Source organism: Myotis davidii, unplaced genomic scaffold (assembly GCF_000327345.1).
Source record: "Myotis davidii unplaced genomic scaffold, ASM32734v1 scaffold370, whole genome shotgun sequence".
In the NCBI taxonomy this organism is placed as follows: Eukaryota; Metazoa; Chordata; class Mammalia; order Chiroptera; family Vespertilionidae; genus Myotis; species Myotis davidii.
This window is the reverse complement of record NW_006288615.1, coordinates 7,972,260-7,979,517: the sequence shown is the minus strand read 5'-3', so window position 1 is coordinate 7,979,517 and position 7,258 is coordinate 7,972,260.

The following is a 7,258-nucleotide window of genomic DNA, read 5'->3' as shown; positions in this document are numbered from 1 at the left end:
TGACCTGGTCAACTAAATTTTAGTTTAAACAAAGTTGGGGGGAAATTGAATCATTGAATGTGTTGATGGCTCTGGGGGACCTGCCCTGTGGACGCTGCCACCACCAGCACCCACACCCCATCCTTTAGCCCTGAGTCCAGCTCTGGACAAGGACTGTCACTGGACAGGGACTGGCCCAGAGCAGGTCTGCCTCAGGCCAGCCTGTAATGTGTGGGTTCTTGACTTCGTCCCGGAAAGATCTCGCAGTACCCGTTCAGATGGGGTTGAGAGCATGTTAATTAATGCTGGGACAAGGAAACGAAGGAAGGAATTAGGGAAGAAGCAACAGCAGGAAGAGCCTCGGGGGTGCTCCGAGTCGGTTCTCTGGAATGTTGTAGGAAAGCAGTGCGGCAGGCGAGGTGCTTCAGCTCACTGGGAAGTAGAGAAAAGGGAGCCTTGGGGACAGGACCAGGGGTGAGCCTGGGTCGAGCTGCCACTGCCCACTGCTCCCCTGGTTGCAAGTCGTGTGGGGACCCTTAGAAATAAAAAGTTCTTGCCCAGGAAGGGGCATGGGTGTGCCCTAGAGTAAGCCCACATTGAACCTCTGCCCTGAGGGCTTTCTATCCTGTTTTTAATCTACAATTGAGACTCCTAGGGGAGGGTCTCACCAGGATATTCATCAGCGTTCCTGGTGAATTTTTAATATGCTGATGCATCAAAATGCGTGCATAGAGGAGTTTTGGATTATCCTTTGGTCTATTTTACTTTTATAAGGTCTGTCTGGTTCTAAGGGTTTTTTTGTTATTTATTCCCCAACTCCATCTGTCTGGGGATATAGCTGGCACAGATGGCATTAATTGGGTCTTTGTTCCCTATTTTCCCAGGCCAGGGTGATTGAAGCTATATATTCCCTGGTTGGGGAGGAGGATATGAATCGTTTGCTCTTCGTTGGGGAAGATAAGGTCTTGCAATTCATTAGCTGGACACAAGCTGCCCAAACTGTTTGGCCTTGTTTAATTTTCTTGTCTCAGTTTTCCGATTCCACTTCCCCAGGAATTGTCCTAGCTTCTTTTTATCCTGCCAAAGGACTGTCCTCTCTCAAACTGGTTTCCCCAAGGCACCCTCTTCTCCAGCTCCTCTCCAACCCCAAGTGACACCTCTCAGAACAGGGTTTCCCAGGGCACACTTCAGAGGGGTCTGAGCTCAGCCGTGACCCTGCACGGGCAGGTCCTATCTCCGGAACCCTCTCCTGGGACACACTCTAACCTCAACTCAGAAAGGTGCCCTGAACAAGCTCCCAGGTCAAACTCCTCAGCCAGGCCCACCAGCAAATGATGAGGGTGACGAAGATTGTCCAGGGTCCCGGACTACCCTCCCCTGCTCAAAGGTCTGGTCTTGCATTTGGAAGGAACCTTAGAAGTCAAACAGTCACCCCTCTCCTGTCACCTCTGACCTCAGCCCCTGCCTGGCCACTCGCAAGGACAGTTGGAACTGAGGACTGGGGGCAGTTTAGAACTTGGCAGGGCAGGGCCTGAGACCTGGCAGCTGGAGGCCCTGCCTGCACGGCTTGACCCTGGGCCCCCGTGGGCCCCCTTGGCTCAGCCCACTGCCACTGGTGCCATGGGACGTGAACCCAGTCGTGGGCATCCAGCTGTCCTTTAATTCTCAGTGCTCCCAGAGTGTGCCACCAGGCAGGGGGGCAAAGTCCACACCACTTGGAGGACAACAGGCTTCACCCCAGCAACCCTGAATGATCCTGTGAATGAGGCTGGCACAGTCTGTCCACTGTAACCTGGGGTACTGGGCACCTGCCATGGCCGAGGAGGATCCTCTGTATGGAGGGCACAGCACAGCGTCCAGAACCCGACACTGCCAGTAACTGTCCACGCGGGTCACTGAGGTGGTCAGCTACAGCCACAGCCGGCCGGCCGGGACTCTGACTTGGGATCCAGCTCTGAGTGTCCCACCTGTGACAGGGTGTGAGTGCGGTCCCGTGAGTGGCAGTTCTGCCTGTGGCTCACAACCAGAAGCTGAGAGTGTGCCACACTGCAACCTCCACCCCCCGAGATACCAGAGATTCGCTCCCAGGCCGGAGACACACCAGCCAGGCCAGGGAGCACAGAGGCCCCTCCTGCCCATGAGGCGTGGCGTTGGCAGTTCAGGCTCTGTCTTTTTTCACCTGGAATTCTGAACTTACCTGCTGGTGTCTGCCCAGCAGGCTGTACTCGTGCAGGTGGTCCGTCCTGGAAGAACTACAATCGGCTGTGTGATTGGGGACGCTGATGAAGCCCCCTGCCACCTCCCCGGGAGCGGCCAGATGCCAGATGAACATGGTGTGGACAGGGTCAGTGGTCTGAGGAACAAAAAGCACTCAGAGGGTCATGAAAATATGGGAAACACAGAGGACACTCCCAATCCCGCTGAGGGTGCAGGGACAGGCCTCAGGGACCAAGAGTGGGCAGCAGGGGAGCACCCCTCCCCCCCACACCCCCGCCATTTTCATCCCTGCATCTCCCTCTGCACCTGCTTCCTCCACTTCTCACATTCAAGACCTGCACCAAACAAGGGCAGCCCTGTCACCCCGGATGAACACAGGGTGTCCCCCTGTGGTCCCCGGGAATCTTGTGATGTCTGCCTGCCCCATCTCAGCGGTGCAGCCATGTGGCCAGACTAACCTCCTCCAAGACACACACGAGACCATGAGGCCTCTGCTGGAAGCCTCGTGATGTGTCCCTATCCCAGATTCTCCAATCTGAACCCCCTGCCTGCTGCCTCGTCGTCCCAGCAAGGACACGGGGAATGGCAAAGGCTTATTGATCAACTCCTCCCCACGTGGAGTAACTAATATTCTGGGGTCCACAACCCACAAAGCACTGAGGCCACAGGCTTAGTTCACCCCACCAACCCCTTCCCGCTCCAGGTGGGGCTCCCCTCACATGGCAGGCCCAAGAGCCCCGTCTTTCTCGTTACTAACCCTGCTGTGATTGTCCCTGGGACCTACTGACAAACACGTAATCGCTGTTCCTTTAAACACTTCAAAAGGTAGATTTCCTTCCCCGGGTTCCCTCCTATTTTCATCCAACCTTCCGTCTCAGAAACTTGGACTTGACTCTAGTAAGGGAACCAAATCACTCCACCGAGACGCTTGTAGCTCAGGCCACATCCTGGCTCACAGGAGAGCAAATTTGTGGTGGGCTCTGCGCCACGTTAGTTGGCTTGCTCAGAGACAGGAGGGGCTCAAACCTCCACCAGGAGACCCACTGCCCTCAGGCCCCCGGAGCAGCCCCGGGACAGAAACGGGGCTTGAACTTCACGTCTGTGCCCCGCGGTGCAGTCTCCGTGCTGGAGTCATCCTAAATCCCCTGGCTGAGTGTCCTGGGCTAATGGGGAACTCAGCCTCCTCTCAGCGCCGGAGGCAGGCCCTGCACTGCATTAAAGCCAGGGTCACAGGGCCAAACACATGGAGACAGACTAGACGTCAGGTGGGGGGCGGTCATCAGACTGCAGGGAGGTGGAATGGTCTCGAGCACCTGAAATGTATGTTATTCACCAATGTTGCCTCAATACGTTTCTGTTTTAAAAAAGAGTTTGGGATGCACTGTCATCGATGCTGCAGTCAGGAGACCAGCCCAGGAGACGACAGATCAGCCGCGGTGCCCCAGCGCAGCACCCACCGGGTCTGGAGGTGCAGGCGAGGGTCAGCCCGCCGCCGCCTCTTATAAATGAAGATTTGCTGGAGCACAGCCTCACCGCTGCTTTACACAGCTAGCTGTCCCCAGGCCACGGTGCTGAGCTGACCAGGGAGGACGAGACCCGAAACATGGACTCTGGCTTCCTACAGAAAAGCCTGCTACACAGGACCGAGGCGTTTTGTTTGTGAGGACAACTGTGCTGCGGTGACTGAGGGCAGCTCTCACGTCACAGATGTGTGTCCCCACCTGCTCCCGGTGCCTGCAGCCTGGAGGAGCACTCTGACGCCACTCCGTGCTGCTGGGGTCCCCAGAAAGTCGGCCTTGGAGGAGAAGTCTCTGTGTCTGTGATGGAAGAAACTGTGACTGACCCAGCGTCCTCCGCCGGCCCATGTGGATGGATGACCAAGTCTTGTCCAGCGAAAGGCAAGCTTTCACCCCACCCACCTTCCCCACCATCCAACAGAGTCTGATTGGAGCAAACGCCCTCCATCATCTCCCACAGGCCGAGCCCACAGTGAGGCTGCTGTTTGCTCAACATTTTCCAAAGATGCAGCCCCACCCGACCCAGCTAGTAACACCCGGCGCCGGCGGCCAGCACCTTCCTGAGGATTTTGGCCGCAGCCTCGACACAGTGACTGTTTCATCAGAGCCATCGCCACTGGATGTCACAGACGGCGGCTATTTATCACATCCTTCCCCATTTCCAGGCCCCAAAGCCAACACCCGAGACAGGCTGCTGCTGGGACTCTCCCAGCCGGGCAAAACTTCCCGAGTCTGAGGCAGAGCCACCACAGCATTTGACAGGGAAATTAGTGACCATTTGGGGCAACCGTCGGCCTCTTGAACTGACCTCCATGTCACAGACGGGGACCAAGGCCTCCGCGTCACAGACAGGGGGACTCCAGGGGCCTCCAGGCAAGTCCGGGGGCTGTTTCTCAGGGTCACTCCGATCGAAAGCAGCAGGCAGAGTGGGTCCTTCTGTTACCAGCGAGATGACGAGACCTCAGTTCTTGTCTTGAAGGAAGATTTCAGTCAAGAGACTCCGTGCAGCAAAGCAAGCGTTTACTGGCAGCAGCGAAAGCACACTCAGACGGGGTGTTTATGAAACCGGGGCAATGCAACAGGGACGAGCTGAGCGTGGAAAAAGCCACAGGAGCCGAGGCTGGGCTGCTTTGCCTCCCTAGGAGGTCAGAGAAAAGGGGGCCTTGGAGACAGGTTTGGGAGTAAGACTGGGATGAGCTGCCGATGCCCATTGCTCCCCTGGTCTCCTGGGGTCCCTTAGAGCAGCGATCACCAACCTTTCAGACCTCACGGACCACCAGTGGCAACCGCTGCCTTAGAGGGAAGAGGGGGAAGGGAGAGGCACCGGTGTGCTCCCCTTGGCACAGAGGGTATTTATGTCTCTTGCAGGTGGGAATCTTAGGGGAGGTCTCCGGTGAGGGTCTCAATAGAATATTCATCAGCTTCCCAGGTGTGTCCTTTCAGGGTCATGGTCTCCACTGACCCGTCAGCACCTGGGCAGGGGGTTATTAGTCAATGCAGCTGGTCCCGAGGCAGCCAAGGTGTAGCCTGTCTGGTTTTGCTGCCTTTCTGGGCCTGGAGCTGAAATACAGCTGAGGCCCAGATGTTATCTCTAGGGAGGAAAGGGTCAGGGTCTAAACCGCATGACAGCGATATGAAAGGTCAGGATCTAAACCACATGACAGCGATATGCTGGGGGAGGGCAGAACCTGGGGACGAGGTTCATGTTTTCCCAGTTTTGTCCCTTGCTGGGCACCTGGGGCTTTCTGCCCTGGTGGCCTGGCTCTGCTCATGTCTGTCTGACTGCCCGAAAATGCTGTGACTGCAAAGGGGTGCTTGGTGGGAGTGCCCACCTCGGCCCCTCAACATCCCTGGCCCAGGAGTCACCCCCAGGAGTCCTGGCCGGGACCTGCAAAGGGTGCCATGGGTCTGGCTCCAGGAGTCAGGCCAGGGGGAGGGCAGCTTCTTGTCCTCCGGGACCCTGTGATCTCCAGACTTCGAATCATGGACATTGGCTCTAGTTACCTGGACAGGCATTCAGTGTAGTCATGTCTGGAGCTGCACCTACATGAGGCTGACCCTGGATCTGAGGGTCCCTGGGACGCAGAGGGCTGAGAGAAGACAGCTGGTGAGGGAGGCATTGAACATGCACTCAGGGAGCCGGCTTGAGGATGCCCCTGGGCCCCTGGAGGGCTATTCTGTGAGCAGATTCAGTGTCTGCCGGCCCAGCACCCGGGCTCCACGCAGAGGCCAGCAATGCCACGGCAGGCTCAGGTAGGGGGTGGGCAGCTGTGGAGTACAAGTTCTCATGAGTGGGTTCAGTGCCCTTGCACAGGGACTCCACGGAACTCCCTCATCCCTTCTGCTGCATGAGGTCCAGTGAGCGGGCAGCTGTGAACGAGGAAGCGGCTCCCACCAGAACCCGGCCATGCCGGCATCCTTCCCATGCCGGCTCCCCGGTGCCCGACTGTAAAAAATAAACGCCTGTTGCTTCTAAGCCCCGCAGCCTGTCATGTTTTATCAGTGGGAATGGCCTAAGACCATCCCAGACCCTGTTCTGCCAGCTGTCGGAATTGGAGGGCCACCCTGCCCAGGAGGGAGGCTGGGGTGCCAGGGGCTTACACCCCCGGGTCTCCACACCCCTCTTTGCCTGTTCACACTGTGGCCATGTTTCCGTTCAGCGTGTTACTTTTATGAAGTTGGTTTGGGCCACAGTGAAGATTCATTTTCCCTTTGTTAATTATGTAAAACTTTAATCGCAGCTGGACACAGCCGCGTGGGCACTCCCTGCTTTTTTGTGACCCAGAATCCTCTTGGGTGAGAGAAAAGGTTGGATCAGTGGGCCTCCGCCCCACAGAGCACACACCACTGCAGCGGGACGTGTCGAGTTTCTACCCCCGCCCCCACCCAGACCCACTCTGCCAAGAAAAGGAGAGAAGATGGTGGAGGGCCGGAGCTGAGGGGGTGTGAAGCAGGCTCCCCCCACCCCTCCACCCCAGTCAACCTGGCCCAGCTCCTCCACCCAGCGCTCCACCCCCTTCTCTGCCAGGTGCTGGATGCAGGCCTGGGAGCAAGATGAGCAGCACCCGGGACAGCAACCCAGGCTTTTGCTCCAGGGCTTGAGGCACAGAGACTGTGAAATCAGTTCCCTGTCAAGGATGGTGGCCCCTCCTCGGCATGGGTCTGGTCTGGCTGCCCTCAGTCAGCAGCCTGTTGTGCCCAGAATTCCCCCAGGCTGGGAGGGCCTGGGCCTCTGGCACCCGATTCCCCAAAAGGATCAGCACTGGAAGGTGACTCCAGGGGCTGCTCCTACCAGGGTGCTGAGGCAAGGTGAGGACACAGTAGCTGAGCCCTGCTCCTCCCACAAGTTTGCCAACAGCCGGAGCCCAAGGCCCCTGGCTCTCCCTGGGCCTTTGTGAGGGGGGTCTCCATGGAGCAGCCAGGAGTACCTTCCCAGAGTCAGGCCTGGGCTCTGGCTGTGGAGGGCCACTGGGCCACACTCAGCGGCCTCGTGGGGGACGACCGCCTCCCAGAGCCAGGACCGTTTCCACCACTACCCTGAGCGT